Here is a 24502-nt window from a genome sequence, read left to right on the forward strand (position 1 = left end):
GGTAAGTAAAATAAGTAGGGTTTTTCCCTCCATCGGTTAATATAGAAATATATAAACCAATAATGATTATGGTTAATGATGGATGAGGAATGAAGGCGTAACGTTTTCAGCAAGCAGTAGTGCATAGGGTAAGGCATTAAACTGGAAGGAATCTGGGTTGGGAGCTGGCACTGTTTCTGGATTTGCACTTCAGAGGCTCCTGGAGCAGCCACGCTGATGTCCCTAGAGAAACGTTCCCTTGCCTGCAGGGTATATCTTGATTCAGTGGTGGCAGATTTCTTCTGGAGGCCTCTTCCGGCCGGGTTCAAAACTGTGCGAGCTGCCCTGAAAGCACACCAGCCCTCGTGTAAGGTAAGTAAGGGCAGTAAAACGCTGTCAGAATTTCAAAGGACCTTGTATCAAAAGGGACCGGAGGGAGCGAACCGCTGCAGCTGCCACCTATAATTTGAGCGCCGCATTCCGATCACCTGCTTTTGTTGCGCGTTTAACCTTTCCAGCCTTGGCCCCCTAAACACCGGACTTCCCCTTTCGGCGCAATTACCGCTAATCCCATCCAGCCCTTGCACAAACCCTGCCCCTAATCCCCCTCGCAGCCGCTCCCCGCTGCCGCAACACCGGCTCAGCATTTACACTCCCGGCTCGCACCTCGCCTGCCGCTCCTCCGCGGCGGGGACACCGCCGCCTCCGCCTCCCCCTCCCCAGCCCGCCGCCTTTCCCCCCTCCGCTGCAGCCGGGGACCCTTCCCGGGGAGGCCGGGCCGGCGGGAGCCCCGCCCGCGCCGCCGGGGGAGCAGCAGCGTGCGGCGGTGCCCGCTCCGCAGCGCGGGGGGAGCCGCCGCCGGCGCCGCGGCGGAGGTAAGCGGCAGCGGTAGCCGCCGGCGGGTCCTTCTTGCCGGGGCTCAGCCGGCGGGGTGGGTGCACCGGGGTTGGGTTCGGCACCGCAAGCCCCTGGAGTAAGGGGGGGGGGGGGGATGGGGGCTCCGCTTCCCGAGATGGGTTTGCTTGTCGGTTTTCTTCGTATTATTTTATGAAATATGCTCGGAAGTGGGAGTTGGCTGGTGGTTTTGCGCTGATAGTTGAAAAAGCGTTGCCTTGTAACTGCCCTCCTGTATCTTAGTGGGCTCGGTTATGTGTGAATAAGCAGTTTCAGGGGTAGGCACGTAGTGAAAATCGCATATGGGTTATTTCCACTCTTTTTGAATGGGTGGGAGCTGCGAGGGAAGGTGGCATTAGTATCTATCATCGCATGAAAAGCATCGTTGCCTTGTAGAAGGCAGGGTTATTTTTTTTTCAAGCTGGGACTACAAGGTGCTCGTTGTGACCAGTGAGCGTATTTTTGCAGAGATACATATTGGTAATATACAGCCGAAGGCACAGGACTGCTCCATATCGCAATGAAGTGGAAGTCTGTGGCTTGCATATTGTATTTAAAGTAGAAGACTGCATGAAAGACGATATCCTTTTTTTAAACAGATCTTGAAGCATAGCCAACTGAAAAAGCCTGTTGTAGTACTGTGATAGGCAATACCTTTTATCTAGGCAGTTTACAAGAGAGAGCCTTCGTATGTTTCTCTCAAATAGTAGGAGGGGCCAGATGACTGTTTCGGTAAAATATTTTAAAGCATAGATTGAATAGATGGGTTGTAACAGATAAACCAGCTATGGATGAGTAATTAAGGATTGAACTGAGTTCTACAGGAAAAATTGTGTAGGAAACTGAACTATGCTATGAATAAATGGCTGTGCTAGTGCAGCAGAACTACAAAATATATACTCTAACAGAGAAAATCCACCTCAACTGCAGAAAGCAGTCAGGCTTTCAATGTCTATGGAGGGAGTCCTTTATATGGAGAGGCTTCTGTGGAAAAAAGAAACTAATTAAAGCAAGTAGGATCAGTCCCTCTTTATCCTATTGACAATTTAATGTTTAAAAATGACCCTTTGACTGCCTTAGGAGGTAAATCGGCAATGGGAGTGTGTGTCTGATGAACGAGGTTGTCATTTTACAGCTGTTCGGGTTTTTTGGGGGGTAGGGGGGTGCAAAACAGTAGATTAAGGAATGCAATTCAAAAGCAAATTTTAAAAAAGCTACAAATTTCTCCTAATGCTTTGCAGCAGTACCTCTGAAAAGCAGATGCAACTGTTCAAATCTATATTAAGTTCTGACTTTTACATTTGCAGAATGATTTATTTTTTTTAACCAGATAAATTGCGGGAATAGATAACAGTATAGTAACAGTGACACTACCTGTATCTGAAAATATTGTAGTGACTTTTTCTTAAAAACTATATTAATTAGACCAAAATCTACACCTGCAAGCAACTGGGTATTGCTTACTATGCTGTTGTCCCAGAGTGACCTATTCTCCTCCAGTTTATGTAGCAGACATACTATAGGTCCTAATCATAAAGTAGTCTTGGATGCAGAGGCAGTGAAATTATTATGGTGAATTTCCTACCAGCTGTTCTGATCATGGTGGACCATGCTAATCAACTGTACAAACACCACCTATTCCTTCAAAAAATACTTGTTATTTCTGAGCATTTGAAAACTGCAGAAAAACCTTTAATCCTATTAGGACTGATGGAATTTACTCTACCCTTGTAAACTGGTGTTCTCTAGATTAATGCCAGATACGGAATACTTTGAACTTTAGTCTTTACGCTGGAGAGATTAAAGGAAGAGGGAATGCAATTACAAGTGTTAGAATGGTAGAGACGCAATTATGTGATTGTATACAGGATCTGCAGTTACAATAGCATAATGCAGAATAAAATAAAACTTGAGCTTATTATTGACAAAGCCTTTTATTTCTAATAATAAAACTGATGTGCCAATGTAACGCTAAAATAGCTGCAATAGTGTGCATACATTAAAGACATTTTATGTATTGACACTGACTGCCTTAAAAAGTTTTAAAACACTGGGCAATCTTTCCTCTCCTGGCAACAGGAGGCAATATTCCTAAGTGCTTGTGCTGTAGCGTCTGCTCTGGTGCTACTTTCCCTTGGAGGTCTTGCCAGGGCTGAGTTTTGCCTCAACAGATAAGCTGAATCAGCACAGATTGCATTTCTTCACAGCCTGCAGCTGCCCATAGCAAGAGTTTAGCTAAGCCAAATCCCTTGGTGGGCATGCAACAGACCTCAGCTGCATCCACAACACCCAATCAACTCGTGCTCCAGTCTAGCTCATTGCAGGTAAACAAATTCTTCTCTGAGGATTATAACTAGACCAGAGGTTTTGGCTGTGTTGTAAATTGGATTAATCAATTTCTAGGTAAATAGAGGCAATTAATGTATGTATAAATTCTAGTGTATTACTTGCAAAGGATTTATTCTGGTCAGAGTTAATGGATCTGTGTAAAAACTCACTGAATTGTTTCATGACATTCTTGTTTGTGGACTGTATAAACTAGTATGACTGGCTGTATTTACTAACCAACTAAATGAATAAATAACCAAAAAATTTATGAGTAGAAACTAAGTTTTTGCATCCAAAGCTCAGCTGTGTGGTGGAGTGCAACTAAAGAGAATGTGGTGTCTGTTACAGATCTGCTTTGAGTGATAGGGTGCGAAGGCATGGCCAGCAGGTCAGGGGAGCTGATTCTGCCCCTCTGCTCTGGAGAGGGGCAGAATGAGACCCCACCTGGAGTCCTGCATCCAGCTCTGGAGTCCTCAGCACAAGAAGAACGTGCATCTGTTGGAGTGAGTCCAGCGGAGGGCCACAAAGATGATCAGAGTGCTGGAGCATCTCTCCTATGAGGGAGGACAGTCTGAGAGAGCTGGGGTTCAGACTGGGGAAGAGAAGGCTCTTGGGAGACCTTTTAGTGGCCTTCTAGTACATAAAGGGATCTACAAGAAAGCTGGAGAGGGACCTTTTATCAGAGTATAGTGATAGGATGAGGAGTAATGGCTTCAAACTGGAAGAGGGGAGATTTAGATTAGATATCAGGAAGAAATTTTTCCACTATGAGGGCGGTGAGGCACTGGAACAGGTTGCCCAGAGAATTTGTCAATGCCCCATCCCTGGCAGTGATCAAGGCCAGGCTGGATGGGGCTTTGAGCAACCTGGTCTAGTGGGAGGTGTCCCTGCCCATGGCAGGGGGTTGGAACTGGATGATCTTTAAGGTCCCTTCCAACCTAAACCATTCCATAATTTTATGACTCTGATATTGAAGATGGTTACCTTAAAATCAGTAGACATTGAAGTGAACTGTCTTGTCATTCCCTGAATTAGTCCAAGGAAACCATTAGTCAACAGAGTCACTGTGGGGTAACTGCAAATAACTTGGCTGAAGGCATGTGCTGGCTACAGTAAATATACAAAATAGGAAAAATTAAAATTGCTGCTAATGTTCTAACTTAATATCCACAAAAAGAAAGCTTCATAGTTGATTCTCTTGTCTGACTGAAGACTGAATTTTTCTTCAAAAGAAATAGGAGTGAAGCCAGATTGTAATTTTAAACCTACTTTGTAGCCTGTTGTAAGTAAAGCTTTTCAAAATTAAGTTTGAGGTACTAGAACTCAGAATGTTGAGGTTAGAAGTGTTACCTGTAGATCATTAATGATAGGAATATGTTAACTGTTGCAATTGGGAGTGATGGGTGTGGGAAAGAATGACCCATCTCTTGCTCCTGGCTGACTGAGGAACTGGATTATGCAGAACACTTAGCCAGCTCTTTGGGTAAGAACATGACGTGTCTCTGCTTGATACAGGGTAGTCCTTGTCACTGATAGCAGTATATGTAATCCATAGTTAAAGCACTCAGTGTAACCTTCGATTTGCTTATAGCATTCCCTGAAAGAAGTGTATGGGCTGCCGCACTTACCTGTTTTCCTTTGCAAAGCTCTCTTGAGCACTGGGTAAGGGTTCAACTTGTTCCTTGTTATGGGGATGAATTCTCTGTGCTCTCGCATCATTCCTTCTTCATCAGAAAGCAGGTTTTATCCAGTGTGCTGTGACGCTGAGGAAAAGATTTGCGAACTAAAATTGCTTTGGCAGTCTCCATTTGGGAGCATGATATAAAGGGCAAGACATAAATGTAATGCCGCAAGTGGGCGATGCATTGAATGCTGGAAGCAGAACTACTGATCTCACTGCAAGCAGCACTGACCACTAGAACTTTTTCTTCTAAGAAAAGCACAAGAGTTCTTGTATGATTCTTAAAGTAAGGAGCATCTCTTAACATCTAGTTTAATTTTCAAAGTCATTGTTTCATCAGTCCATAAAGTGTGGAAACCTCAAATGAAATACTTGTTCCACTGTTCAAGATCGGGTTTTCAACTTAGCCATGTCAGTAACATACTTGTTTAAATAAATTAGGGGACAGGGCTCTGTTTACAGGCTTGCAGAATGGCTGAGGTTGCAGGGACATCTGGAGGTTGTCTGGTCAAAGCATCTAGAGCAGGCTGCAGGGGGTTGTGTCCAGCTGGGTTTTGAGTATTTTCAGTCTCTGGGCATGGAGACTCCACAGCCTCGCTGTGTTGCACCACCCTCACAGTGAGAGTTTCTTATGTTTGAATGGAATTGCTTTTATTTCAGTTTGTGTGTGTTTCCTCTTGTCCTTTCACTGGGCACCCCTAAGAAGATTCTGGCTCCACCTTCTTTACTTTCCCTTCTTTGTCACAAGAGCGTGCTTCTGGCTTATGGTTGACTTGTCCACCATGGCTCCCAGGTCTTTCTCTGCAAAGCTGTTTTCCCAGCCAGTTGGCCTCCAACCTGTAGTGATACAAAAGGGAAGACTAGAAAAGAAGTGAGAAAGGAGAGAAAATGACAAAGAGAAAGGGGTAGGAGAAGGGGTTGGAGGGTGTGAGTGTGCAGAGGAATGCAGGCAGCTGGAACTGGTACGCTGGTTGCAGCAGGCTGATTTATCTCTGCCTCATCATAACGCTACTGGGGGAAGACCACAGTCTTGAATATAAGTCCACAAGTGCTCCTACGCTTGGTAATTTAAGCAGGATTTAATGCATCTTGCAACTATGAACAATGACATTAGTATTAATCAAAAAGGATCAAAATGTGAGTTTTGTTCTGAGGTTGGTATATACGCTTCCAGGGCAGCCAGGGCAGTTTTCCTTTCCAACAGTCTTTGCAATAATATAGTTCTGGCAGTTTTGGTATGATTTAATAAAAAGTTTGGCTGGGCAGCTCAGGCTGCTTTACTAAACTCTGCCTGTTAAGGCAGACTTTTCCAGGAAGGGCCTGGAAAAGTAAATCACCACAATGCCTTAAAGGAGCAAATGTCGTTTTATAACAAGACGCTAGTACAATGTATTCGTTGTGGAAGATATGGGGGAATTGGTGGGGAAAGAAGCTTTCTGTGGTCACTTAAAGGATCACTAGCATTCAGATTGTAATCTAGGGGTAGTCCTCTAGAATAGATGATGCAGGACTACATTTAGGAGTCCTTTATGATGGTCCTAAAATGAAGGTTGCACAGTAAGATTGGTTTGCTACCCTGTCACTGTCCATGTCTCAGTGAATTGCCTCTTTGGGCCACCATCCAAAGGACAGCAGTCACTCACCTCTCTCTGGACCCTGCTTGCTTCAGGTCTCCTGGGTGCTACAGGGACAAGGAGATTGATCACCTTCTCACTGAGGTGTTTGTTCATGTAATGCCAAGGAGACTTGGCGGCTGCCTGTCCTGAACTACAGGCTCTGGTCTAAACAACAGGTGTGAGATGGCAGGAGAGCTTAATGTTTAATACCAGATTTACTTATTTGAAGATATTTGGCATTATGTTGGATCTTGATTTAGAAGAGTGATACTTAAATTGCAACACGAGCATGATTTAATTATTGTAATATACAGTGGGATGACAGTGCAGACTGATTCCCTGTGGCAGTCTCTACATGCTCCACCATCACAGAGAGGGAGGTTTTGTCCTAATTAGAGAGGTCCCAAACCATGGATCAAATAAAAACATAGCCTGGAACTGTTCAGATAGCCTGTATAATGGGGCGTTCTTAGTATTTTTTTCCTAGCAGTTTGCATTCTGCTGCTTAATTTGTAAGAGTGAATGTTGTATTTTTTTCCATGTTAAGTCATGGCTCTCATTTTAGCCACTACTTCTGAAGGACAAATCTTGTACTTTGCTGAAATCAAGTCCTGAAAGTTGTCAGAGGGAAGAGGAGAGCCTACATAAGGTTGGGAGTTATCTGGAGATTGAGAGTCAAGGACTCCAGGGTGATTGTGCATGACCTTTTGGATCTGAGATCTGTCTGCATCAAGGAGGAGGCACAGCTTGCTTGAAACATCCCCCAGGATTAAGCCACTTTCTAGTTCCATCAGGAGTTTCAGGTTTAAATGGCAATTAAATCAGATGTACCTTGTGCCATCAGTGTGTGACAAGCCAGCTCTGCCATGCAGGGACAGGGTGGACCTTCTGTGCCACCCTTCGTGGTGGGAAGTAGCCAGGATGTAAGGCTACAAGTGGTTAATATAATTTAAAATGTCGTCGCTGGTGATTTTTAGGCATTCTGACTGAAGTGAGTTAATTTTCAATTTTCTATGGTAAAAAAAAAAGAAGAGCGAGCGAGCAGCCTAAATAAGATGTGTATACTACAAACCATATCAACACAAAGCTATATGAACCTTTGAAATACTTATAAACAGTTTCTGTAGAGAACAGGGTCAACTTTTAAGCAGCAGCATCCAAAATGCGGAGAGGTGTTGTGCATCCCATTTTCTGTGCCATGGTGCTGGAGCCAGGGGTGTCTGGTGAAATCTCATAATGAAACAATCAAATACTTTGAGAAGTTGAACACACCTCAACAAAGCAGATCTGAACTAATGTAGAATGCCTGTTTGCCAGTAAACTGTTTGAACTTTCATGAAACTAAAATATGTTTTTGTAAAATCCACCATGAAAATGTTCTGCTTGTGGATCCTGTGTATAGGGGATCAAGATATTAGGGGTGGGGTATCTGTCAGGTACACAGGTAATGCTCTACGTGCCATCTAGTCTGCAATGGTGAGTCAAGCATGTGTTAGTGACTCCCTCATAACTTTTGCCAATGGAAACTGTAATGCCAAAGCAGAGAATATGTTGCTTGGTTTTCTGAAGTCTTTTTCCTTTGGATAACCATATTTAAATACCTGTAAAGCACTACAGCTATAGATAAATTTGAGAAATCTCACTGTGATTCCCTGACTAGTTTACCTAAAAAATCCCTCTGACTGAATTTTCCTACTGTCCCACTAATTCACTCTGCTCCTGAAAAATCTTGAAGAGTGTTCAAAATCACTTCTTTGGAAGGCAGTTTTTCTTTTTTTTTATCTTAATTGCTGAACATAAATCCTGGCTACTCTGTCAACCTCCAGTTTCTCAAATTAGTAGCATACCTATTCCTGAACTCATATTTAAATGTAACTTAGTCCCTTTCCACAAGAATCAATCTTTAACAGATAAAATGACAGATCAGAGATGCAAGTTATGCTTTTTTTTAAAGTATTTGAATTTCATAAGATAGGAGCATGTTCTTAAATATATAAGATATAGGCGTATGGAATAAGATGTTCTGGAAATTCTGCAAAGAAATACTAGAGCGTCCTCTACTTATATTCCCAAACCCAATAACCTACAGAAATGTTGCGGTCTGTAATCCATTACACTGAAAGCTCTGGAGAGCAATAGGAGCCACATGGCACAGAGCCATATGTATTTAAATTGAATGCCTTGTAGAATGAGATGAATGAACATCTTGGAATAACACACCCACTTCTGTAAATTTACAGGTTGCACCAGCTGGCAGGTTAAAAATCAGAAAATAAGAAGCTGGAAGAGTTGCTATTACCAGGAAGATCTGATCCAATGGACTGTATGGATATAGATATGTTTGAAGGCATCTGCTCTTCCCGTTACAAGGTAAGACACAAAAGCATTTTTCTGCTAGTTTGTTTCTCTTCAGTGCAGCGCGGCTCTCTTTTGTGGTACTGCCCAAGGTGGCAATAGAGGTGTTCTCCAAAGCTTGTTCAGTTTAGTGGCTCACTACTAATAACTGTGGCCTACAATTAATGTATAACTGGACTATGTTCAGACCTTAAAAGGCCTCAGCTTTCAAAAGTCAATGACAAATGTAGGTCCTCAGGCCAGTAAAATCCAAAGTTTTATTATGTAAAGTATCTGTTCAGATGGCTCTACAGGTTGTCTATTTTTAGTATGTGCTAATAGAAGACCTCCCCACTCACCCAAGGCATCTTTTTTATGTGCTTATTAATTGCTGTAGACTGAAGTAGACTTGAAACCTGTACTTCTCGGTGCAGGATCTTAATCAGGAGAAAATGTATCTGAACTGGATGCCAGAAAATGTCTCTAACTGGAGATGCAAGTTATGCCATTTTCTTTGGACAGTCTTAGTGTTCTTTCACTGTCAGGGTTGTTATATGGTTTGTTTATAAAAACTGCTGCATTTTTCTTTTTTTCTCTATCTATTCCAAAAAAATTAATTATGTATTGCTCAAAGCTGAGGGTGGTGGAGAGCTTGATACATTTTCTTGGCATCTCTTGATGGATGCCTGGGTATACTGTCATTTCTGAATTCTTCCTTTACAGAGTTGTTTTCAGGGAAGGTACAAAACACAAATTTTCAAAAGCTTATTTGGAACTGGTAGAAACACTTGAGAAAGACATGAAGCAAACTAATTTTAAAGTGAAATTTCTCATTTCCGAGGTGATTTAGTTCTGCATGGCTGGGGGATGGCTATGTGGGACTTCTTCGTATTCTAACGATTCTGATCAACACAAGATGGCTACAGAGCAAATGCAAAACCACACCACCAGCTCTGTGGTACTCAGGAGCTCAAATCAGGCAGCTGTGCAGTTGCCAAAAGGGGCAGTTACAACTGTCTTAGCTGGTGTTTTCTTTAACCCAGCGAGGACTTTCAGCTGAACTCAGTGTAACACTTCATTTCTCCAGTTTCACCAGCCAGTGTTAAATGATGAGGGAACCGTCTGTGCTGGGGCAGTGCACTGCTGTTGCTTCTATTCTGTCAGAAATACTGTCCACCAGCATTATCAAATCTGTCATTTTCATAAGCACGAGATACACTCCTCTCGTTCTTCTTTTGTGGAAGAACTAAATTCTTTTGTGAAGAACTAAGAACTAAGTTCTTTTGTGGAACTTCCTAAGGTGGGGAATGTAACAGACTGTGGCACTGCATCCTATAGAAACAGGAGGTGCTCCCTTGTACTGGTGAAATAACAGGAATGAAATCTGTGAAGTATTTAAAAAATGCAAAGATAAGTAATAGCAAATACAACTTACAAGGAAAAACACATTCAAGCTCTTGAGTACTTGGGACATTCCAGTAACTTTCCATAACTGTTGTTAACAGAGGAATGTACATAGACCATAAAAACCTGTAAGATCTGGTCTAGATAGCAGACACTTCTCTGAAGAGTTTGAATTCCCCTTACAGATGATTGTGTGACCCCTGGTGTCCATACACAAGTGCTCCAGTGGAATCTGTATTGCCACCAGTTATTGCCAGCTTCCACAAGCATACACGCTGGCCTGGTCTGTGCTTTTTTGTTTGAACATCTTTACGCTTGCATTTTATGAAATCCCCAGCTTTAGTGCAAATTCCTAAAATACTGGGGAGGAGGGGAATGACAGCTGCGTATGTGAAATGAGAATACTATTTTGTGTTGCCACCTTGCCTGCTTTAATTCTGTCCTTCTCTGAGACGGAGCTTCCGAGTTTGTACTTCTTGGCATGGGAGCGAGCCCAGCCATGGACAGGGTCTCTGGCTGTTGCGTGGCAAGTAATCCTTCCAAATAGGATTTGCATTCCTGCAGCAGCCATTCTGGGGAAGGAGAATGAATACATGGAGGGAAATTCTGCTTACACAGACATAGCTCAAGTCCAGCCATTCAGAACATGAGTCAATGACAGACGGAGTTGCACGTAAATTGAGTTCTTTCTGAAAAGAACTGGTACTAGGGGCTAAGAAAAATGTACAGGGTCAGAGCATCTGCAGTGTCTTAGTTAACTGGATTTATAGGCACTTACTCACAGCAAAAATGTTGTTACAGCCCCAGAGTTGCTTTGTTAGTTTTCATTTGCCAAAGGCTGTCATCCCTGCAGAGTTGTCATGTGGAAATGTGAGCTTGCAAGCCAGCTACTTCTGTGTACAGTCTCCATCTTCGCGTAAAACTTCATTGATCTTTCAGTGCTGTTTACTCTCTGCTTTAAAGCACCTGAGAGAGTCTACTATAGCTACTTTTCTGTTTGGGATGATAGCCTGTGGCTGGGATAGAATAAATAGCTGGGGGTAATGTCTGGCTTTGATTTAAGCCACTCTTGCTTCCCTGAACTTTTATATTGCCATTTATTTGTGGATATTATTCTTGATAGCCTTCTAGGTGTGTTTATCCTTTTTGGAAAGAGAAATTATTGAAACATCAAAAAAAGCTTTTGGGGAGTGAAGGAACAGACTACCTTCTGGTTTATACCCAACACAGGTATTCTGATATTAACAGAAGCTATGCAGGTTTCAGTTAACTTTTTTTAGCGATCTAAGTTTTAAATGAAAATCTTCCTGAAAAAGCACTTAAACTTCTGGAAATTCATGTATTAGAAAGTTCCAAACTGAATAAAATTTTCTGCAACTCATCAAAATATTTTGTAGCTTTTTTTCCTCTGCTGAACATAAAGATGTGTTTGTTCTCTGTATTGAAGCACTGATAACTTATAATTGAAACGTTTATTTTCAAACTTCAGGATAGCTGAACCAAAACAAGTTCATTTTGCTAGGAGTTTACAGTTGAGTGAAAAATTTCCTTATGGTTAAATGAAATAAATTGATTTTGGTTATGACTTAGCTCTGTCTTTCTCCTTTCTGGTGTACTGAATTTGATGTTCCTATTATTCACTTTTACTAGTAGTGCTGAGGGACCCCAGCTGCTGAGGAAGCCTCAGTTGTGCCAGGTACCGCACCAGTATAAATTGTGAATGTACCTTTCTGCAAAGAGTATAGATAGGATCGAAGAGGCAAGAAAGATTAGATGGGTACAGACCCAGAAGCACATGGGACAGTGTGACATTTTTCATCAGCATGGGAAGCAGTGGCTTCAAGAACCTGTAGGCAGCTATTTACATATGCAGCCCTATAGCTTTGAGGTGATTGTGTTTTAAGGTGGTAGAGAATCAAAGCATTTCTTCCCTGCAGGTAGGGAGGGATCTGAAGAATTGCCCGTAATGTCCACGATAGTAATCCCTCTGTGCTGTTTGATTTGAATAAGAGCAGTTTGATTTAAGTCGACTCAGAAATGGAAGCACCTTCTTGGCAGTGGAGGGAAGCCTTCCCTTCTGGAAGTGAGGGTGACATACAACTTTCCTGTCCTGCAGTGTAATTTGTCCTGACATTTGCTGGCACAGTCAGTTCTTACTAACTGCAGTGACACTTGCCCTGTGTGACATAATTTGAAACACTTTTTCATAATACTTCCACTTGAACTGAAGGCAGGCAAGCTGTCTTTTCTAATTTCAGCCCTTTTGATCCCTTGTCCCCAACGGTAGGTTCTGCTTGCAGTGTTTCCCAGTGCTGCCTGAACTAAAAAGATGAGGTAGCAGCTAGCAATCCAGGGTTTTTTCCCCTGTCACTACTCAAGAGCATGCTAGAAGTCCTTGATCCTTCATGAGCTAAATGCTGAAGGAGTTAGCTTCAGAAGTCAGCCCTCCCAAAGCAGACATTAAGATATAGGAGTAAAACCAGAGCCAAGTAACAGTGTTTGTACTTGCCTCTATTTATTACTACTAACATTGGACACTAGTCACAGAACATTATATTTAAAACCCATCAAAAGGAAAGTGGTATGGAGCAAGATGAGAGTTTCCACAATCAAAAAGAAAGCATTTTTCTAGTTTTGATGTGGGTAACCGAGTGGGAATTGTTACAACTTTGTTTTTAATTTGTTTCTGCAAGGAGAGTGTCTTTTCAGTAAACAATACCTAAAGACTTGTTGCTACTTAGTCATCTATGCAAGTAGCATGTGGGGTGCTGCATTTATTTCCTGATGACTACATGAAATACACAGTTGTTTTTGTAACATCTTCAGTATGCTGATGCCATTGAATATACATAAGTCACTCCACTTGATGATCTGGTTCTGACAAGTTTGATTACTATTCCTAATAATAAGCAATAATGTGTCTTTTGGGGTGGTAGGACACTACTAGGTACAATGTGGATGGAAAAAAAAAGTCTTACGGGTGCAGTCAAGTGTGGTGGGGAATTTATCAGTGAGCGGAGGAAGTTTGTCAGTATGACCTCTTGTTTGATAGCTGGTATAAAAGTAAACTGGTATACCATGTAAAATCAGACTGGGAAATCAGATATAAAGGTAAACTTGCTATGATACTAACCTAAGAGGGTCTGTAAATACTGGGGGGGGAGGGGGGTACCTGGTTATGCAGGGTGTGTAGTGCTTCCTCTATGTTTGGCAAGAAACCAGAAACAAAAGCTGTGACACTTGTGGGTGTCTACTTATTTAGCCTCAGGTGCCTCACAATCCATAACAAGTCATGGTTTTGAGGACAACCTTGTATCAGCCATGTGAGGTGGGGAAATGCCCTTATCCCACCCTCCCATACAGATGGCCACTGAGATTAGCCCAGGATCATGCAAAGCAGAGAACTAAATTCCACATCTAAAACCGAGCACCAGACCTGGCTCTTGCACCAGCGGGTTGATCTTTCTGCAGAATGAGTAGGCCATACCACCCCTGTCCTCAGTTAGACCAAGGGTCAGTCGGTTGAATTTCAGCTATGTGTTTCCAGGTCAGATTTAAAGTCAGTAGAAAGGTCACACTTCGTTTCAACTGCTTTCAGTTCAGGAAAAGAACTGAAAATAGTAAATGGAGTACAGAAAACTAGAGAAATTCAGGAGAGAATCAGTTTTGGAATTCAGCATCTTAGAAGGGGCCAAACTTAAGTTTTAAACTCTAATCTGTCTGCAAAGGTGAGGTTGCAGCTGAGACAGCATCACCTTGTGCTAAAGAGGTCCCTCTAAAATAAAGGCCCTCATGCTGGAGACTAAGTCAGTATAGGAAACATTACAAATGTGTACAGTGTGACTTGCATATTTATTTCTGTATCTGTGCTGTTAATTACATGTTAGGTGACTAAAAGCGCATTTTTAAACCTCTGTTTGTAATATCTTCTCTTTTTTTCTGTTTTCATCTTTTTTTATTCCTCCTTACATGCACGTGGTAATTGCTTAGATTTAGTTAGATGTATACTGCATAAAAACAAGTCTTTGTAAAAGCAAATGCAAAATAAAATTCTTTTTTAAACAAGTGTCTTCTGGCATTCAGCATGCCAATAGCAGTGCTAAGGAGTCAAAGGAATGCTCATGAGCAGGAAGGCAGAAGCAGATCATGTGAAGTTTCCCAAGTGAAGGCCAGCATCCTCTTTTGCACGTAGTTGGAGTTGTTTGTAGCAGTAAAGAGCTAGCTGAGTGCCGAATCGAAGTGCTTGAAAAGCGGGGGAAGATTTTGACTTCTAAACGTTCTGTAAAAGCATGTTTTCATGCATTTCAGTGTAGGATCCAAATTTAAATTGTTGACATCTTTCTAAATGTGTATTAAAGGGCATGGGGAGATGATATATATGATAAACTATGTCAGAAGAAGGAGTGGTGATTTCTTTTGCTAGAAAGTGAGACTGAGATAGTCTGAGAATGGTCTGACCCACAAGATCTGATTGAGGGTTTTTTGCATGGCTTTAGCCAAATTACTAAATTTATCCACCTCAAGTCTTTCATTTGGTTAAATGGAGTAATAGCACTAGCTTTGTTTGACTTTGGGAACACAATTAAGGGAAAAAAAAATGCACGTGCAGCTTCTGAAGATTCAGGTTGTTAAAGATGCAGAGTACTGTTATTATATGACTTGGTCTAGTTTGAAGTACCTAATCAGCAGGCAGCTTTGTCTAAGTATCCTAGTGAACTACCAAATAAATATTTAATATCCTAAATGCTCTGTTGTGGTTGTCTTCTGGTTATATCCTAATTCTTGCTTTTATAGCTATTCAAAGGAGAGATTGTCTGGTGCTTTTTTGAAAATTATATTTTTTTTTGTCCCAGTCCTTTTTCTGAATGCTCTGAAGAATTGTTTTTTGCTCATTTTTACTCATTTAGCTGCATCTACTCTGGCTTTCTTGGCTCAGCTTAGTCAAATTTTGGAGGTAGAGTATATTGTCTATAAACTTCAGGTGGTTCAGCTACTGTCTTCTATGCTGAGTCTTTTCCACACCATTCTCCAGAAGAGACTTCAAAGCTAAGAATGACTTCAGAGAGTCACCTTGTACTGTTCTTCATGCTGATGTGGTCTGTTAGCTGCTCTTGTGTTAACTTATGGTAGAGGCAACTCTTCACCAAAAATGGTGCATGTAAAATCTTATTCTCAGAGCTTTTTTTTAAATTGAAGGAGGTTTTTCCTATCATAATAGTCTTATTCACTTGCAGTTTTTGCTTCCTCTTTTCAGATGGAATCTTCTTGTCCTTGAGTAGAATGTCTCTTAACATGCTGTTGTCTTAGGCATGTATCATCTACTTTATTTCCTGATTCTGCTGCACAACCTAATAGCCTCCTGAATGGAGACTGTCAGGTACCAATTGACAGGAACTACCAAAGTACTCTATTTTGGACTTTGGCAATTTAATAATACTGTATTCTTCAGTTTTCTGTTTCTCAGCAGTAGCTTACATCTTCATCTTTCAAACTCCATATGTTTGTGTCTTGCCTTAATTTTCCCCTTTTGGAGAATTTAACATCTTCCCCTTAGGCTGTTGAAATTCTTCCTTCATCTTACTGTGCGTTTCCAGGTTAATTTTAGCTGTCTGCTTATGGGTGATCAATCTGTCTTTATCCAGCTTTACAGCAAGTGGGATCTTCTTTGTGTTTCCCGCCTGGGACTGTGTCATCCCTTGAACTTCTGCTCTGTAGAGAAGTAGAAATATTCTGCTTCTCGGTCACAGAAAAATCAAACACATTTTCATGTTGGTAGTTAGGATTTTATTGTCTTATCTGATTTCAGATCAAATAGATTTGCATGGTGTCTCTTTATCTACAAGGAAATTATGCTAGCACTCCTATTCTCTTGTGCTAAACTTATTTGAAAAGCATGTGTAGCATCGTGCCTGTCTCTTGCAGCTTCATTTGTATGTGTGTATATGTATGAAAACAGTGCTTTGTGTCCTTCATGCATTTGTGCATAACTTCCCAGTGACTTTCTGCTGGGTATCTCTTAAGAGTTTCCAGTCTTGTTCTATCCAGCATATTTTCTAATTTAATGTTGCTGCTCTCATGATTCAAGTTGCAGGACACCTGACTTCCGGGCTTGGAGGAGTGAAGGAAGTTTGTAACTTGTTAAAGAAATTTTGGCAAGAAGCAGAGGTGGTAATTTTCAATAGTTCATCCAGCAAAATGTTCAGAAACCCCAGTGCCTGATTTCTCTCTGATGTAAGTGGCACCACTTATTTTAAAGTAACCTCAGGAATAAAAGACCAAAAATAGAATGACCTGAGGCATGTGCTGTACACATGGCAGATCAGAGCAAAGCAGTCCTAACGAAATAGCCCTTCTTTCTCTCTTCACATAAGCAGCTCCTGGGAAAGAAGTGTTGTGATTTTTTTCCCCTGCACAAGTAGAAAAGGCATAGGAAAGTGATGTGATGAAACCTGTTAGGGATGTTTTGCTTAAAAATTTCCCTAGAGTGTTGGCTCTCAAGTATGAAGACTGTCTGCACTGATCAGTAGAAGTGTCCAGGTATAGACGAAGCCATTCTGCCTATTTTTCTGCAGATCTTCTCCCAAAGAACTGCAAAAAATTTCTAACACTTTGATATTGGAGACATAGTCTCGTTTAAGATTTTGGTGTGTTCCAGTGGAGCAAAGAGGAATGTGGAAAAATGTGTTTTAAACAAATGTAGTTCCCCAAGAGAAGCTGGTGTTCGTATCAAAGATCCATTTTTTAACATCTTGTAACTCTTCATAGTGAAAGGAATAACTGAATGCAGGCGAGGAGAATGGTTCTGCTGCTGCTGTCAAGTTTCCTGTGTAACAGGCTAGGAAAGCAATAAATTTTAAAAGCTTTTAGGATCTTTTAAAAAACCCAGACACAAAACCAGATTGTTGCTCAGTGTAATTATCAGAAGGGCTAGGCAGCTAGCCTTAACTGATTTGAAGGCTACCATTAGGACCTATCCACGTCAATATAAAATATGGCAAGACATCTTAAAATCTGCCTGTCTATAATGGTGTATTTCCCATGGAAGGTGTCATGTTGCTGCACAGAAATATGTTTGGCGAGTGCTTTAAGATTTGTAGATGAATGTTGTAATATATGAAATGTACAAAGTGTTAGAATATCAAAGGGGTAGGGGTTTATATCTAAGATTAGAAATAAGTAACTGGCTACTTCCCAAAATGTGTGTTTAGTTTTCAAGAACCATAGGGTACAATGTACCAGCAGGGCTCCCGAAGAATTAGGTTTGGATACCTGGCTGCCAGCGGTGACCTTTTGTTAAAGAAAAGGCAATTTTAGGTATCAGCAACTAATAGTATAAAACCAGTCTAACGCTCAATCTGATAGTGCAGCTGTTGTGGTTTGGTTCCAAGACAGGAGCTTGGAGGAGAGAGTTGGGGAAGGCACTGGGCGGGGGGGAAGATAATTTTCACACTCTACGCAAGTAGTATAAGCTCCTTGTTTAATATCCTGAAATCTGAGATGGATAACTATCCACTGGGGATATTCAAAGACTGTAATTAAGAAGTTTTTATGTGAGAGGACAACTCAGTGAAACGTTGCAGGAAGGGTAGCTGTGAAAATTTTTCCATGGATTTTTTTCAATGCTTTATGTCTCTGGTTTAACCTCACGTTGTACTGAATTGCCTTCATTTTCCCTGTCTGATATAAAAAGCATCAGTGGGTTATGGCAAATACTCAGATCTGTTGCAACAAAGGGATTGTTTGCTGTTTTTCTTCAAGCTACCAGTGATAGTGCTCTGCAGCTGTGGCATACTACCTGGCAGTGATGCAGCAAACTAGTCTCATGCTTTCCAAGTATTTTGTGTGCATTAATTAAACTTCACAATACACTTCTAAGGCAGTATCTGACTTACGCGGGGCAATGCTCCGTGAGTAGTTCTGTTGTAATTAGTGCAGCTCTTTATGACTGGAAGTATGGTGTTGGGTAAAATCATGGAAGCTATCCCCACCAAATATTCTCCTCCCAAGGTCTTAATGCTATGACAACAGGAATGCCAAAAATAGAAATCAGGAGTCTCAGCTCCTGGGAGAGTGATTTCGTCACTGGGCAGCACTTCCTCCCTTAGGACCTTCTTCTCTGTGTCTGCTTTAACCCACCTTCTTTCCGCCTTTGCAGAGAAACAGCCTGGCCCTAAATTAACTTTTAAGTGAAAGGTAATTGCAATGATAAATCCGTTCCATAGGGGGTTGGCATTGTCTTTTTAAGGTAGCTGTACTAGGAATCATACTGAACTGCTTCTTGCCGTGGAAACTGACAACATTCAGGCACGTTTTTACTAACATGCCCTTACCGATGTGCAAGGCAAGCTGGTTGTTAGTTTGTTGAAATCAACTGAAACATTAACACCATTGTTTGTTTCCCTCCTGTTCCTCTTTCATGATCCTCTATTTTTTGTATAGATGTTAAAAGCTAAGATTGTCATTTAGAGAACCTGCACAACTCCACTCTAATATATATCAGTGGGGCTATCGTGTCAGATCTAATACAGGTTTTTTGCTACTGCATTATAAATGCAGCAAAACTTGTGAACCATGATCGCCGAAGGACTGTTCAAGCCGATTTCTTATTGCTGGAGCTTACTGCCTGTAGCTGACAGCTGGGTAATCATGTAACTAGGTAAGGGTCAGAAGTAATCCACCACTTCACATTCTGGCACTGCAGACCCTTTCTAAATACAGTAACTAGCTGTGGAGGTGGGGTCTGGTCCGATCTCCCTCGTGGCATGCACAATGTGATGAGAAAAGTAGCTAAGGAAAGCTTCGTTTCTTATTTTGAGACAGGTTGCCCAGTCCCTGTTACTAAATAGCTGGCTGCTCACTGCTTTGCTGCAACATCTCCGTCATCTAAAGTAACATACTGACCACAAATACTCTTCAGCAACAGAAAAATTAGCTGGTACCACACTGCTGTGTGGTAGGGGCAAGAACTGTTACAGAGATACAGGATCTCTGCACAGATGTCCGCTGGTTTCTGGGACGTGTCCCATGGCTGAATTTACTTCCACTGTCTGCTTCTGTGTTTTGAACTGTTATTTTAATCTTTTTCTATTGATGCGGAGGTATCACCTCATGGGAATTCCTAGAGGCATTTTCTCCCATTTAATGCAGCATTTTCTGCTGAAAGGATAATCTGGTCCCTACTTAGTACAACGCGATCTTGAGTAATTTATGCCTGTATCTTGACTGCAGAAAACAGACTACATCATAAACAGTTTTGAAAAAGCATGAGGGAATCACTTACTGAAATTAACAGTAATCTTTCTATTGACTTAGTGGTTGAAATTGTGTTCCATGTATTTGTGCAGGTGTTCTCAATGATTTGGACAGGACTGATCATAGGAGCAGGACAAAGAATTGGTAGCAAGAAAATAGAGTTAATTAGAAACTGTGTGACCCTAGGGACCACTGAAGCAAGCAGGACTTTAGTTAGGCATGATACTGGTTTCTCAGCTCCATGACACTGGTACCCCAAACTGTGGATAAAGTTGTTCATAGAATCATAGAATATGTTGGGTTGGAAGGGACCCTTAAAGGTGATTATTGTAAAAGTTCTTTTCCAGAAGGTGACATTCATCAGGGTGAAGCAGCTTTTCTGTTTTGAAACTATTTTAATAAACATAGATCAGATGCTCGCTTTCCTATATACTCATGAGTCAATGTGAGAGATTTTGTCCCTGTGCTGTTAATGATCACAGCTTTACTTACAATGCTTTCCTTTCAGCGTCTTTAACTATTTAGCTTGTTGTTCTTTTGTTACTTTCTGTACTGCATAGCATTATTTAGCATATTTGAGAATTATATTTTGCCCAAACTTGGAATTTCTACTGTCATTTTGCAGTACAAGGGTGTTATCACATTTTTATAGTTTTCTGAAGAGCACCATCCCTTGATGTCAGCATCACTTTTGTATATTTAAAAGGCTGATACATTATAATCTACTTTAGGTCAGGAAACAATAATGAACGCTCCAAGAAAATCAGGGTTGAACGGCAAGTACTAGTTAGTCATCTCCACAGCTTTTCTCACTGCTCCTTTGTCTTCATAAGAAGGAAAAATTCAACTGCTAATATTTTTCTTCTCCTTTATTCAGTGAAGACATAATTAAAAATGTAATAGCTAACTGCAGAATGCCGGAAAAGCCTAATAAGATAATAAATTACCTTAAAAACTAAACAACTTTCTGGTACTTATTCTTGATTCAGGACCAAGTAATTTCACAGCTATGGACTTAAGCCAATGTCCTCTCAGGTATTCTCCCACAATTATTACAGTAGGTGAATTTTGGCTAATTTACTGTTTGGTGTGAACAGAAGTATCAGAATCTGTTTTCAAAATAATTTATCTGTTCTGATCTGTAAAATGAAATACCAGTACTTTTAGGTCTTTTTTTTTTTTTAAATTAATAATTATAGTGTATTTATACTGTCTTTCAATTCACATAATTCAACAGCAGATGATGAAAAAGATCATAGATAACTTGATTCATTGCTGTGACAAAGCAGGATTGTTCCTGGTGTCGTATTTTCCATTGCTTTGCCCAATACACTTTTAGGTGACTTGAAAGACAGATTGCCCATAATTTCCTCTTCCTCTCTAGGTAAGGCTCAGGTTCTTACATGAGTTTCAATAAGAGGCTTGTTCTTTGTCTCAGTAAGCAGTTCATCAATGTAGAATGACTTCTGCTGAGTTGATCAAGATGAATCTATGTATTTCATATAATAATGGAGCAGTTTATAAACCTATATGGCTAGATGGTGAAATTAGAAGAGAAAGCATATGACCCATGACTTGTTAAGGTCCTGAAAAGGTAAAGGCATTGTTGCTTGAATGTTAGCCATGTGGCTACACAACTGTCTCGTGCTGTAGGAGAGCAAAACCAGCCAAGTGGGTAAGCATATGGTACGGGTTATTTAAACTAAAAGAGCTTATAAAGGGGAAAAAAAAACATTGTGCTGGAAGACTTCTGCCTCAAGTCGTCAAGGCTTCCTAACTCAAGCTCTCACTGCTTACCCTCTTTATAGCTTTAGAGAGTCTTTTCAGGTGGTTTATTAAGTGATTGTGTTTAGGGCTTGACAGTAAACATGGGGCTTTGTGTTCCAACCTCTAGTGAAAAATTCAGTGGTGAGTAGGTTGTCTGCCAGGAGAAGTTGTGGATTCAGTCCCTCGTTAGGGAAGCAACAGTGTTCCAAAACCGTAATTACTAAACTCTTTCTAATCCAGAGAGGGAGGCTGATCTCTAGTATGAGTCCTTTCCCTTTTTATAACTCTTAATCTACATGAAAAAATTGGCAGTCCAGCCTACTCATATAAAGTCTTAATCTGGGTAAAACTCTTCCTTCATCCTTTCTTCTTTTCTACAGTCCACCAAACTTAAGTCCTTAACTAAACCTTTAATTGTATTTAAAAGATTACTTTTATAATGCTTCCTTTACTTTTCCCCAAATTACACTCAATCTCTTCCAGACATAATTTCCAGTCTGAAAGTGTTTCAAGTAAGCTCCTCTTCACGTAGAAAGTTTTTGTGCTCTCTTCTCTTATTTAATAGAGCAAAACATATTAAAGAAGTGTAAAACTTGAGCCTCTGCAGCTTCTATTGTCACTTAATCCAGTTAGCATAAGTGATTACTGAAGTACGTACAATCCAGCATTTATCTCGCTTGATTAGCAGATCTGTCCACTGAATTTTGTTCTTCCTGTCCCTGTGGAACTGAAGCTGCTTGCCCAGACTTCTCAGTTCTGGCCAGGTAATTATCTCTGTAGGATTAAGAAAGGAGGGGGAAAAAAAATGGGGAAAAAAAAAAAAGAGGGTGTGTGTACGCGCAAATGGTTTATGCTTGGTTTTGAAAAGATATGTTAGATATTCATTCTTATTTGTTCTTATTGTTAAGGAATTGTGCTGGCAAAAGCACTACACTCATGAAATAAGAAGAACGGAAGGGAGAGGGGAAGGCAAAATAAATAGGACTGAGGGACATGCATGTGGCTTGGCAAATTGAGCAAGGGGAGGAGGTGGGGTCAGAGTTCCCAACTTCACAGCTGATTGTCCGATTTGCTTGGTTTAACTGATTTGCTCTGTGACATAAAGTACCTTCACTCTTCAGTATGCCCATCCGTAAGAATGTTATGTTACCTGATTTAATAAAGGGTTCTGCAGGTTATTTGTAAAATGCTTTGGGAACTTTGCATGCAAAGAGTTATATGTAGATAGGTACAGATGTAGAAATGCAGACATGCACCTCAGCCTAGTTACGGAGCATTACCACAGCAGTTGTGAAGCACAGCATTACTGCCACCATGGAAAGGACTGGAAGAAAAACTTAGGAGCTCTTAAGTAATTCCTCGAGTCTTTTTAGACATTTACTATATGTTACTTTGGCTTGGCAGCAAATGTGGGGTGCTGCTCAGCTTAATGCATAAGAATTCTGGAGGGAAGCGGGGGAAATGTGGGAGGAAGGGTCACTTGTTGAGGCTTTTTAATTCCTTTTGTACTCTTACCCTGTCATTAGAGCTAAAATTCATTCTTTCTGTCTTCTAGAGCCCTAGTTATTTACTGAATGTTAACCCCCTGGCATTTTAAAATGAAAGATTTTCAATAGCCAAGGATTATGTCCTGAGGGGAAATAAAAGGCTTTTTCAGGCATGCTCTTCCTTGGAGATGGAATACTGGGTAGATGGATGGCTGGTCAGCTTCAGGATGTCACTTCTTAGATGATTATAGTAGCTCTTCTCTGAACACTTGCTTCTCCTACTGCTCATCAATTCCATTTGCAAATCACTCAATTTTTAAACCATTTAATGACTCTGTCTTGAAAACTATTGAAGTTATAGTGAGCTGCCAAAAATAACACCAAGCTGCTCTTCCAGATCACTGTAGGATTCATTCCGCTTGCTTTTGTGTCTTTTGTATATTTTTTTTTCCTTTAGTTTCTTTTTTCTTCTTTCCTCAATTTCAGGTGTGAATTGTGGCAGATGTTCAGATGGAGTAGAAAGCAAGAAGGGAAATAGTTCCCTTAATGCTTTTTTGCTGCACAATTGAGAAGCCTATGTATCAGCGGGGAGGCAGGCAAGGGGTAACAGATGGCATGAAGGGAGAGCTAAGAAGCCATGAAGATGCGAGGGAGCAGTATTTCTCAAAGAAGGATCAGTAATACTGTCAAAGCAATGTGCAGGGGAAGTAAGACAGTTGGGGACCTAAGGCAAAGTCGGTCAGAGCTTGAAAGTGGACTGAACACCAGTCTTCCCTAGGCAGAGCGTTCCCCCATGGTGGCACATGGTGAGCTGCTGGATACTGGAGGAGAGCCTTTGCCTTCTCCACACTGAGCTAAAGACCCAGGTTTCTAGATCAAAAGACATAACAGACCTCTTGGGTACTTTGTTGTTGTTTCTTGGATGTTCAGGATGGAGCCATAACCTGTCCTATGCTGTTATGCTATGTGGTACGGGAGAACCTTCAGTGCTGCAGCTGGAAGCTGTTTATCTTACCTAGCCAGTGTGGCTGCATCAGTATTAATAAATTCCATGTGCAGAGTCATTCTTGGGCCCTGAGCACAGCTACCTCCATGCAGCTCATCCCTATGTCATTAAACTTTTTTAACTTGCAGAAGATATCCACATGTAAACTACTTGCTTGGGGTGGTATCTGCACATTGCTAACTCCCAAAGTGTGCCTGAGAATTCCTAAATCCAGGCCAATGACAGTTGGAATGATTTAGCAGCAGTGATGATTGATTTCAAGGACCCATGGGTGTTCCTTTGCAATGTGTAACTTGGAAGCGTGACCCAGGGTGCAACAGGTTGGCCATCTCTGAAGGGTATGGAATGGGTTTGGAAAGCTGATGTTACAATAATAATGTAAGGTCAGACATAGGCAGTGAAGATGCACAGTGAGACGTGTTGATCTTGACAGTGCCACTGTGGTGTTTTGGGTTGACTTTACCCCACCTTCAGGAACTGAGAGAATGTTTTGAACAAGTTTTCCTTTGGAATGTCTGCAGCTTGTTTGAGCCTGAGGAGCTCTGTTGGCAAAGCAAACAGGGACAGATTGAAAATCGTCTTCCACAGAACTGCTTCAATTTTTCAGACCTCTCTGCACAAGGAAAACAAGATTCTTGGAACTTTATTCCATGAAAACCAGCCGTAAAACAATGCTTAAAAGAGGCACTTTTCTGTTGACTGCAATAGGAGTTGCCCTTGCAATGCCACTATACGAATGTGATCCCAATGCCTG

At 41.2% G+C, this 24502-nt stretch overlaps 1 protein-coding gene across 3 annotated transcripts in view; it reads left to right on the forward strand.

The window, feature by feature from the left end:
* The first annotated feature begins 649 nt into the window (after nucleotides 1-649).
* TMEM108 (transmembrane protein 108) overlaps nucleotides 650-24502 on the forward strand; it is a 165219-nt gene continuing 141366 nt past the window's right edge. The window contains exons 1-2 of one of the 3 annotated variants that reach the window (XM_063325320.1): nucleotides 650-854; nucleotides 8739-8868. The gene's annotated coding sequence lies outside the window, so the exon portion shown is untranslated. Of the gene's footprint in view, nucleotides 855-3135; nucleotides 3198-8738; nucleotides 8869-24502 lie in introns of those variants that run through there. The other 2 variants (XM_063325317.1, XM_063325318.1) reach the window with 2 other exon arrangements.

The sequence above is a fragment of the Chroicocephalus ridibundus genome, chromosome 2 (genome assembly GCF_963924245.1).
Source record: "Chroicocephalus ridibundus chromosome 2, bChrRid1.1, whole genome shotgun sequence".
NCBI lineage: Eukaryota > Metazoa > Chordata > Aves > Charadriiformes > Laridae > Chroicocephalus > Chroicocephalus ridibundus.